Genomic DNA, 12180 nt, shown 5'->3' with positions numbered 1-12180 from the left:
AGGCTGCAGGGCTGCCATGGGTACTTTCCAGAAGGCAGGCTGCACTTTCACCAAGAGTGGGCTGCCACACGGACACAGGCGGTTCAAGACTCTGGCATTTGGCTTTGCTAGGACTTGGTCATGCCGCAAGGGAGGAGCAGCATTTGGATCTGGATCTGAGAGGCCCCAAAGCGTAGGCCGTAGCTTCCTGAGAGCCCCTCATGCAAGGCAGTGCGCTCAGTCCCAGAGTGGCCGACAGATGCTCACAGGCACCCCAGGCTGGCCCAGGGCAGCCCACGGATCTTGGAGGCTGCATTTTCTCACTTCGAAAATGTGCATTCTACCCAGCAACTGTGGCCCTTATGTCCACGCATTGCAGCTTTGAAAAAGGATAATAAACAATCTAGATAGACCAGACACATCCTGCTCCAAGGAGTATATAGATGAGAAATCAGTTTGCATGAGCCTCTGGAAGCCCCTAATCCGCTTTCTGCCTGGTCAACCTTGTCAGGTGCTGATGGGCTTGGCCCAGGGTCTGCACTGCTCTAGGGCTTCCTGCGGGGGGAAGTTATGGGCCTGCTGTTAGCCCCTTTCTTCTCACGGGCACCTCACTGGCTTTAGGCCAATCGGGCTCTTGTATTGGTGTAGATCAGGTGTCCGCACACTATTTGTAAAGGGCCAGAGAGCCGGTATTTCATAGAGTGCACCTGTGCACTCTCTGTGCACCCTGGCCGCATGGTGGTCATGATAGAGCTGTGCAGATGGGGCTCGGTGGCCCTACCTGGCAGATGTTTCCAGTGTGGCCCAGACCATCCCTTGCAGAGATGAGGCAGAATGGATGCCCCCACAAAATAACACTTAAAGCCCCAGGTTTGTTGAAGGCACGCCTACTTCAGAGCTTTCGTCCGTAGGAGGAAGTGGCGCATGGAGCGGCCTCCCAGCAGCCACGCTTCCTGGCCTCCCAGCAGCCACGCTTCCTGGCCTCCCAGCAGCCACGCTTCCTGGCCTCCCAGCAGCCACGCTTCCTGGCCTCCCAGCAGCCACGCTTCCTGGCCTCCCAGCAGCCACGCTTCCTGGCCTCCCAGCAGCCACACTTCCTGGCCTCCCAGCAGCCACACTTCCTGGACAGTTGGGTCTTTGCTGCCTGTGGCTCCCCTGATGACTCCTCAGGCACTGGAGAGCTAGTTACTGGGTGGAACACATCTACCTTTGTGGTCCCTTTTGCTGAAGCCCTCAACCCTGCCCCCTTCCCTGAAAACAATCATGATCCAGCCTGAAAAAAGTGCCAGGTTATTGGTGGACTGGATGCTCGTCAGAGACGTTAGGGGTCACCTGGGGTCTCTGGTTTGGGAAGCCGCTGTGACTCAGTAGGGTATGGGTGTGAGGTTTCGGGACTGGCCCTGCTGAGGGTGGTGGGATAGGGAATGAAGGAAGGGAAGCAGTTCAGGTTGCAGCTGGGAAGAGGATGGGGCCCTGGGGACTACTCCTGCCAGGGACCCCCAGGAGAATGGCCAGAGCTCCTAAGTACAAGTGAGGCTGGTGGGCATGTGGCCCCATGAGGGACAGCCAGCCGTGGCCTGGATGTGTGACAACCCTGCACAGGCCAGGGCCCCTGCCCTTGCACAGTTGGTGCCCTGCTGAGTAAGGCGAGGGCCAGACAGAGCTGCCAAGGAAGTGCCTTGCAGGCAGTGGCTTCTCACAGAACTCCTGGCCGGCACCCATGGGCACAGCTAGTCATGGCCAAGCTCAGAGTCAGTTTCGTTTCGGAGAGGACAACCCAAAGACACAAACAAACAGGACTGGTTTGTTGGGGTTACCAGATAGGCTACCATAGTCGTACAATATGTCCCTTGGTTAGAGGTGACTTTGCTGGTGTTAGCAGAAGTACTGTGAGCAGGGAAGGCAAATACACACCCGGGATATTGTCTATGGCTGTGAAGATTCAGTGTTGTCCCCTTTGTGATGGAAGGGCCCAATGTACTCAACCTGCCAACAGGTGGTATCCGGCTACCCTGAAAAATGGTGCCACATTAGTCTCTGTTGTTGGGAAAGGTAGGCGGCTGACTGATCAGCCCTGAGAAAGGTCGGGCCATTGAGCCCATGCACAGCCTTTATTCCTGCTGCTGCAGCCGCTCTGTGTATGAGCCCTCCAAGCAAGCCTCAGGGTAGCCGAGGAAGGGCTAGTTGACATTCACAGGACAGCAGATTGTCCATATAATTGTTAAATGCCTCCCTGCAGTGGACATCTTGTGGTGGACGTAGGTTCTGAGAGGTTCACACACGTGTTTCTCACCTTGACCCCTGATAGAGTTTGGATACTCGTCCTCACCCACATCTCATGTTGAAGTGTGATACCCAGTGTTGGAGGTATGGGACCTGCTGGATGGTGAGTGGGTCACAGGGGCAGATCCCTCATGAGCAGCTTGAGCCATCCTCTTGGTGACAAGTGAGCTCTCTCTCTGAGCTCACGTGAAATCTGGTCGTTTGAAAGTGTGAGGCACCTCCCCCCACAGCCTCCCTCCTGCTTCTGCTTTCATCGTGTGATGCGTCTGCTCCCACTTCTCCTTCTGCCATGATTGGAAGCTTCCTGAGGCCTCACCAGGAGCTGAGCAGATGCTGGTACCATCCCTTTGCAGCCTGCAGAACCGTGAGCAAACTGAACCTCTTTTCCTTATAAGTTACCAGTCTCAGGAATTCTTTGTAGCAGTGCAAGAACAGCCTAATACAACCCCCTTGACACTAATTTCCCAGTCTTATTCTCTTCAAGCCCATGGCCAGCTGGTCAACCCATGAGCCACTGCCCACAAGTTGATGTGAATCAGCACCCCAGGGCATGTCTTCTTCCATAGAAAGTGGGTGGTGGATCGTGCCGCACAGTTTGCTCACTGGGAGGGTCTCCTTTTATCACTGGGTTTTGTGTGAGGCCACAGCACAGGATCTGCCTACTTGCCACAGGGCTGGTTTACTGTACAGGTCCACCCATGAACCTATACTTTTAAGAACTGGTTTCTACCGGAGCCTAATAGCAAGCCAAGAACTGCTTTTGGAAATGAGATTTGCCAACAGAAGAGGGGAAACCTCACTCAAATCTTCAGAGATTTGTGCAATGATTCTCCTATTAGAACTTGCCACGTGGGTCCCTACAGTTTCTCAGTATGATTCAGACTATTCTCGAGGTCTTAGGCCTACAGGACAATGCAGAAGACTTGGCATTGTCCTGAATAAGGTGGTTGTATAATTTATAATCCAAACCTGGACTTTTGAAAGTGAAAGGAAGTGTTACTGATAATTCTGCCAGAACAACAGGTGTAACTGGGCCTTGGCAATGAAGCAACTCATCAAAGGCATATTGCTGTTGCTGCTACATGAAGGCAGTTTCTCATTTTTCTTTATGGATGCACTGGAATAAAATATTTTTCAAATTGACAGCTGCAAACTGGTTGCATACCAGCTGATTTATTCTAGTAAAGGTAAATGTACAATTGCACCTGCCATTGTCATCAGCACCTCACTAAATCTGCGTAATTTACTGTTACTCTCCAAGACCCATGTGGCTGTCATACTTGCTAAACAGGTGAGTTAAACGAAAAGTGTGACAGGAATCATCACTACATTAGTCCATTTTCACACTGCTATAAAGAACTACCTGAGACTGGGTAATTTATGAAGAAAAGGATTTAATTGACTCACAGTTCCACAGGCTTAATGGGATGCATGGCTGAGAGGCCTCAGGAAACTTACAATCATGGAGGAAGGTGAAGGGGAAGCAGCAAAGACCTTCTTTGGTGGCAGGAGAGAGAGAGAGAGAGAGACAGAGAGAGAGAGAGAGAGAAGTGCCACACACTTTTAAACCATCATCAGATCTTGTGAGAACTCACTATTGCAAGAACAGCAAGGGGGAGGGGGATATCTCCCCCATAATCCAGTCACCTCCCACCAGGGCCCTCCTCCAATATGACATGAGATTTGGGTGGGGACACAAATCCAAACTGTATCAATCACCCAGGCACCAGGTCTTTGGTGGAGGCACTAATATTTGAAATCTCCTTGGAATATGATACCACTTTTTCTTCTTAACAGCTTTATTGAGGTATTATTGGCATATAACAAAGTGCACATATCTAAAGTATACAATGTTGTAAGTTTGGCATATGAATACACCCATGAAATCATCACTACAATCAAATTAATGAACACGTCCATCACTCAAAAGTTGAATCAGGCTCCTTTGTGATTTCTCTCACCTGCCCTTCTTCACCCTTCCTATCGTGCCCAATAACCGTGGATCTGCTCATTGACACCAGAGATTAGTTTTCATTTTCTATAATTGAATTGTAAAGTATGTGTTCTTTTTTGTCTGGTTTCTTTCAATTAGCAGAGGCATTTTGACATTCAGCCACGTTGATGTATTCATCAATGGTGCATTGCTTTTTATTGCCGAGTAGTATTCCTTCATGCATATACCACATTTGTTTTTTCAGTCACTTGTTGATTGACATTTAGGTAATTTCCAGTTTTTGCTTATTACAGATAAGACTTCCATGAATATTCACATACAAGTTTTGTGTGGACATATGCTTTCATTTGTTTTGGGTAAAGACCTAGGAGTGAAATGGCTGGGCCACATGGTAGATGTATATTTATTTTATTTTATTTTAAGACAGAGTCTTGCTCTGTTACCAGGCTGGAGTGCAGTGGTGTGATCTCAGCTCACTGCAACCTCCGCCTCCTGGGTTCAAGTGATTCTCCTGCCTTAACCTCCCGAGTAGCTGGGACTACAGATGAGTGCCACCATGCCCAGCTAATTTTTGTATTTTTAGTAGAGATGGGGTTTCACCATGTTGGCCAGGATGGTCTCGATCTTCTGACCTCGTGATCCACCTGCCTCAGCCTCCCAAAGTGCTGGGATTACAGGCATGAGCCACCATGCCCAGTTGTATATTTAACTTTTTAAGAAACTGACAACCTGTTTTCCATTTTCAATTCCTAGCAGCAGTTGAGAGTTCCAGTTGCTCCACATCCTTGCTGAGATTTGGTCTGGTCAGTCTTTTTAATGTTAGCTATTCTAACAGGTGTACACTATCATCACATTGTGATTTTAATTCGAAGTTCTCTAATTACTGATGATATTGAACTTATTATGTGGATATAGTTTGTTTGCTTTTATTAGCAAAGTGTCTATTAAAATCTTTTGCCTATTTTTTACTGAGCTGTTTTCTTATTATTGAGTTTTGAGACTTCTGTATATATAGGTACAAGTCTTTTTTTTTTTTTTTTCAGACAAATGACTTGCAAGTATTTTTTTTTCTCAGTATGTACCTTGTGTTTTCATTCTCTTAACAGTGTTTTTCAAAGAGATGTTCATAATTTGGATGAAATCCAATATACTCATTTTTCATTTTATAGATCATGGTTTTCTCTCTCTCTCACTCTCTCGTAGTCTAAGAGGTCTTTTCTGAATCCGAGGTCATAAAGATACTGTACGTTGTTTAATTCTAGATATTTTGTAGTTTTGCATTTTACATTTAGGTCTATGATTCATCTTGAGATAATTTGTCCATCAGCTACAAGGTGTGAATTGAAATATAAATTTTGCATGTGGATATCCAGTTGTTCTGACACTATTGAGAAGTCCTTTCTTTCTTCACTGAATTCCCTCTGTACCTGTGTTGAAAATCAGTTGACCATATCTATCTGGGGTTATTTCTGGACTCTGTTATGTTTCACTATTTTGTCTCTATCTTGATGATGCCATCCCACATTCTCCTTATTACTGTAGCTCCATGATAAATCTCGAAGTCAGGTAGTGTAAGTCTTTGTGAATGTTTTCCAGAGGGCTTTCGGCTACTCAAGATTTTTCCATTTTCATATGAAATTTAGAATCAGTTTGTCTGTCTTGACAAAAAGCCTGCTGAGATTTTGATTAGGTTTGCATTGAATTGGTTGCGTTGTACATTGATTGGGGGAGAAATGGCATCTCAACAATACCAAGTCTTCCGATCTATGAATACACCGTAGCCCATTTATTTAGGTTCTCTTTAACTTGTCTCAGCAATGTTTTATAGCTTTCAGTGTATGTATCTTGAACATTTATTTGTACATATATTTTATGTTTTGATGCTATTATGAATTGTAGTTTTTAAATTTTTCTGATTTTTTATTGCTAATGTATAAAAATTGATTTTTGCACAGTGATTTTGAACTCACAACTTTGCCAAGCTCACTTATTAGTTGTAGTAGATTTTTCTTGTAGATTTTACTGAATTTTCTACAGAGGCAATCATGTCATCTGAATAAATACAGATTCATGTTATCTAAATAAAGACACCAATATGAGTGTCTCTTATTTCTTGTTCATGCCTTAATGTACTGGCTGGACCTTCCAGTAAAGTATTGAATAAAATGGTGAGAGTGGGCATTTTGCCTTACGATTTTGGTGGAAAATCATTCAGTCTTTAATCATTAAGTAAACTATTAGCTGCTCTTTATCAGGGTAAGAATGTTTCTGTTCCTAGTTTACTGAGTGTTTATGTCAGAAATAGATGTTGGCAATCTGAAAGAGCATAACAAGGAAAAAACTCAATGGTAAAAGTGAGTATACAGGCAAATTTGGAATACTCTAATACTGTCATTGTAGTGTGTAAATCACTTATATCTTTAGTATAAAGATTAAAAGACAAAACTATTAAAGACAATCATAACTGCAATAATGGGTAGGTAGGCAATATAAAAAGATATAAATGGAGACATTATAAAGTTACAATGTGGGAGGGGAATGGTGTTAAATTGTAGAGTTTTTGTTTATTTTCTTTGCAATCAAAATTATCAGTTTAACGTGTGACTATAAGATGGTTTTGTAAGCCTCGTAGTAACCATAAAGCAAAGACCTATAATAGATACACTAAAAATAAAAAGCACAGAATCAGAAAATATTACTACAGAAAATAACCACAAAGGAAGATGGTAAGAGAAAAAAAAAGGAAAAAGGCTTTAAAAAGCAATCAGAAAACAAATAACAAAATGGAAGTAATAAATCCTTATCTACCAATAAGAACCTAGAATGTAAACAGATTAAATTCTCCGATTAAAAGACATAGAGTGACTGAATAAAAAAAAGAAACCCAACTATATGCTGCGTACAGGAAACTCATGGCAACTATAAAGACAGGCATAGACTGAAAGTAAAGGGACAGAAGAAATTCAAACGGAAATCAGAAAGGGTAGGAGTGGCTCTAATTATGTCAGATAAAATAGACTTTAAATCAACAACAGTAAAAAAATGACAAGGCCATTATATAGTGATATAGGGGTCAACACAGCAAGAGGACATATCAATTGTAAATATATATTCAACCAACACTAAAGCACCCAAATATACAAGCAACTATTAATAGACTTAAAGGGAGAGATCAGCTGCAATATAATAATAGTAGGAGACTTCAGCACCCCACTTTCCACAATGGACAGGTTATTCAGACAGAAAATCAATGAAGAAACATCCGGGTTAAACCGCACTCTAGACAAATGGACTTAACAGACATCTATGGAGTATTCCATTCAACAGCCACAGAATACATATTCTTTTCCACAGCACATAGAATATTTTCCAGGATAGACCATATATTAGGTCACAAAACAAGTCTTAACAAATTAAAAAATCAAAATGATATCAAGTATTTTTTCTGACCACAATGGAATAACACTAGAAATCAATACCGGAAAGAATATTGGAAACTCTACAAATACATGGAAATTAAAGGACACACTACTGAATAACAAACAGGTCAATGAAGAAATTTAAAAGAAATTTAAAAAATTCTTTGAAACAAATGAAAATGGAAATACAGCATACCCAAACCTATGAGATACAACATTCTAAGCAGGAAGTTAAGAGCCGTGAACATCTACTTCAAAAAAGTGGAAAGATCTCAAGTAATCTAAACCTAATGTTACATCTTAACAAATTAGAAAGCAAGAAAAACCTAAATCCAAAATTAGTAGAAGAAAAGAAATAATAAAGATCAGATCAGAAATAAAATGGAGAATTTTTAAAAATATGAAAGATCAATAAAATGATGAGTTGTTTTATTTTAAAAGATAAAATTAATAAACCTTGGCTAGAGATGAAAGAGAGAAGGTTAAAATAAATCAGAGATGAAAAATGAGATATTAAAACAGATACCACAGAAATACAAAGGATCATGAGACTGTTATGGACAACTATAAGCCAACAAATTGAAATATTTACAAGAAATAAATTCTGAACATATAGAGTCTAATAAGATGGAATCATAAACAGAAAGCCTGGATATACTAATAATGAGTAATGAGATTGATACAGTAATAAAAAGTCTCCCATCAGAGAAAACCCCAGGCTTCATTGCTGATTTCTTTTTTTTTTTTTTATAACCAGGGTCTTGCTCTGTCACCCAGGCTGGAGTGCAGTGGTGCAACCACAGCTCACTGCAGCCTCAGCCTCCTGGGCTCAGCTGATCCTCAAACCTTAGCCTCCTGGGTAGCTGGGACTACAGACAAACAGCACCATGCCTGGCTAAGTTTTTGCATTTTTAGTACAGATGGGGTTTCGTCATGTTGCTCAGGCTGGTCTCAAACTCCTGGCCTCAAGTGATCTGCCCACCTTGGCCTCCCAAAGTGCTGGGATTACAGGCATGAGCCATCATGCCTGGTCTGTATTCTACTAAACATTTAAAAAAGAACTAATGTCAATTTTTTTCAAACTCTTCCAAAAAATTGAGAAGGAAGAAACACTTTAAACTCATTATACTAGGTCAGCATTTCCCTGATACCAAAACCACACAAAAACACAACAAAAGAAGAAAACTGCAGGCCAGGATCCCTGTTGAACAAAGATGCAAAAATTCACAACACAATACTAGCAAACCAAATTCAATGACACATTAAAAAGAGCATTCACCATGATCAAGTGGGCTTCATCCCAAAGATGCAGGGACAATTCAACATGTGCAGCCTGGGTGCAGTAGCTCATGCCTGTAATCCTAGCACTTTGGGAGGCCAAGTTGGGCAGATCACTTGAGCTCAGGCATTTGAGACCAGCCTGGGCAACACAGTGAAACCTCATCTTTTAAAAAAAAAAAAAAAATTATCCAGTCATGGTGGCATGTGCCTGTGGTCCTAGCTACTCCAGAAGCTGAGGTGGGAGGATCACCTAGACCACCTGAGCCTCGCGAGGTGAAGGTTGTAGTGAGCCGTGATTGCACCACTGCACTCTAGCCCGAGTGACAAAGTGAGACCCTGTCTCCAAAAAAAAAAAAAAAAAAAAAAAGTAACTGTGTTATAATGTGGTTGAAGAAAACCATTAACACCACATTGTATTATAAATAGGGAGAGAGGCCGGGCGCGGTGGCTCAAGCCTGTAATCCCAGCACTTTGGGAGGCCGAGACGGGCAGATCACGAGGTCAGGAGATCGAGACCATCCTGGCTCACCCGGTGAAACCCCGTCTCTACTAAAAAATACAAAAAAAAAAAAAAAAACTAGCCGGGTGAGGCGGCGGGCGCCTGTAGTCCCAGCTACTCGGGAGGCTGAGGCAGGAGAATGGTGTGAACCCGGGAGGCAGAGCTTGCAGTGAGCTGAGATCCGGCCACTGCACTCCAGCCTGGGCGACAGAGTGAGACTCCGTCTCAAAAAAATAAATAAATAAATAAATAAATAAATAAATAAATAATAGGGGGAGAGTAAGCATACAAAAAGGAGGTGAGATTTCTACACTTCCCTCACACAGGTACAGCTGCTCTGGAAACACAGTTTGGCAATTTCTTAAAATTTTAAACATACAGTTATTATATAATTAACAATTGTACCCGCAACATGTATTGCATGGAAATGAAAACTTACGTTTGCACAAAAACATGCACATAAATGCTTGTGTCAACTTTCTTCGTATTAGTAATAGCCAAAACTTGGAAACACAGCCCTACAATAGCGAATAGTGAAATAGTGTGTGGTACATCCATGCCAAGGAACACCACTGAGCAACAAAAAGGAAAAATCAGTGCATGCGATAGTTTGGACAGATCTCAAAAGTCATCAAACAGACTGAGAAAACCAACTTCAAGTCACATACATCAGGTAAGATTCTCGAAGTGACAAAATGGTAGAGAGGGGAAAAGTCAGTGGTTGCAGGGTGAGGAGTACTGGGGGTGAAATGGGTGGGGCGTCTCTGAAGGGTGGCACAGTGGAGGTGCCCATGGTGACGGAGGGTCTGCGTCTTGATCTTGGAGAGGTCGTGGAATCTGCATGGACAATGAACAGTACGGAACTCGGGCACATGACGAGCAGTCTCTTGGCTTCGGTATGAGCTGCAGTCACGGGAGCTGTCACTGTTGGGAAGACCCTGCTGTACCACATGTGAAACTTCCTGTGAACTATGGTTGCTGCAAAATAAAAAGCTAAAAAGTGTTTAAAAAAATAAAAGGCTTTCTGATGTAAAACAGAGCCAGTGAAATGCCCATCCTACTTCAGCGGGCACAAGCCTGGTGTGCAGATATTGCAGCTGCGAGTGTGATGTTCCTCTTGAGGGTAAAGGAAAGTTCTAGTTACTGTGCAGTTTGAGAGATGCTGGTTTGAGGAGAATAATTGTACTATGATAAAATATAGACCAGCACCATAATTCCAACACATTACATAAGCGCATGTGGTAGCTACTGTATGTCTCTGTGCTTTCTGGAGTGGAGTTCTGATTTTCACCCTGCCCACGCAACCCTCGAATTTCTTTTAATCAACAATGAAGATCTTTAACAAGACACTGGGCTTTCTTCAATAGTTTAAGATTTCTTAGTTATCCTGCATCTTTTCTTTTGTATTTTCTTTTCAGTATGATCCAATTTTGCAAAAAAGAAAAAAGAAAAGCCTTTCCACGTTTATGACTATGATTATTGTGCTATCTTTTCATATTGATGAGGCTGATAAAGATAGAGGAATTTAAAAAGACTCTTATATCAAAGACTGGGAACCTCCTGTGTAAAAGTTCCTTTGTCCTATAGCGTTTTCTCTTCCATATGCTCATCAACACAGATGATATCTTCATGCCCAAGGACAGAAAAATCTTGCATATTCCTTTTTTCAAGTCCTCTTTGGTTTCTTCCGTATCACCTAAGTAACAATGGACGTGTATATCCTTACCTTGTCTCTGCTTTCACTAAATTCATGATGAAAATATCAGCCTCTGCAGGGTGCGCTGAAGTTTGGCTGCCCTTTCTTTTTTCTTTCTTGGGCTGTGAACTGTGGGTTTATGACACGAAGTTCCCCCACACTTGTTGATCCACCTTCCCCTACGGCTTGATTCAGCTTCATTCTAGGCCCAACTCAGGTGGTTTATCTTTCCCAGCTTCCAAAATTATTTCCAAATATTTCAGAATAAGTGGACTTTTCTTGTAATTTTTTTTCTGAAAAATTTTGCTTTAGATATTTTACTAATGAAGCATTAACTTTGCAAACTAAGGTCTGCAAAATGATGGCAAAACCATAGTTGCTTATTCAAAAAAAGTAGTCTTTAAAATGACATTATGTATGAAAAAAATATCAATAAAGACGGAGACAAGAGATTTTGCAAAGCCATTTTATTTGGGTGGACACACTTCAATATAGAAGTTTGCAACATAGAAATTTATGTAATGAGGATAAAAGGATCACTAACAAGGAAATATGCAGACTTCCTTGTGGGCGATTGGAAAGGTGGTGGGTAGACAGGACAGCAGCCACTTCAACTTGTCATCCCAGAAAACCTGGGGGAGTGGAGACAAAGAGCTAGAATCTCACTGTGCTCAAAGAGATATCCGATGGTGGGAGAAGGAAACTATAGCCACAAAATACCGTATATGACTGAATTTCTGAGTGTTTGGGGAGTGAGGAGATGAAGACTTTTGTAAATCTTTAGAGTGAGGAGCAAAAGTTGACTGGATAATGTTTTCTGGGCAGCAATGTGGCTCTGAAGGTTGACTTCCTAGGTGTCCAGGTCCACTGATCATGCTGGCATTTGATTCTGGATGGTGGAACGTCAGCAGTAGCCCTGAGGGTCATGTTAGATCACCTGTAGGATTAGGAGGAACAGCAATTCCTCCCAAAGGTTGGAAATATCTTGCAGTGTTTCATTTCCCACCTTGCTTTGATTGGTGCACACTCAAAGCCTACAGAGAGTTCAGTTATTTGAAGAATGGAGTGG

This window comes from Macaca nemestrina, chromosome 16, assembly GCF_043159975.1.
Source record: "Macaca nemestrina isolate mMacNem1 chromosome 16, mMacNem.hap1, whole genome shotgun sequence".
Classification (NCBI taxonomy): Eukaryota; Metazoa; Chordata; class Mammalia; order Primates; family Cercopithecidae; genus Macaca; species Macaca nemestrina.
Note: the sequence above shows the minus strand (reverse complement) of the source record.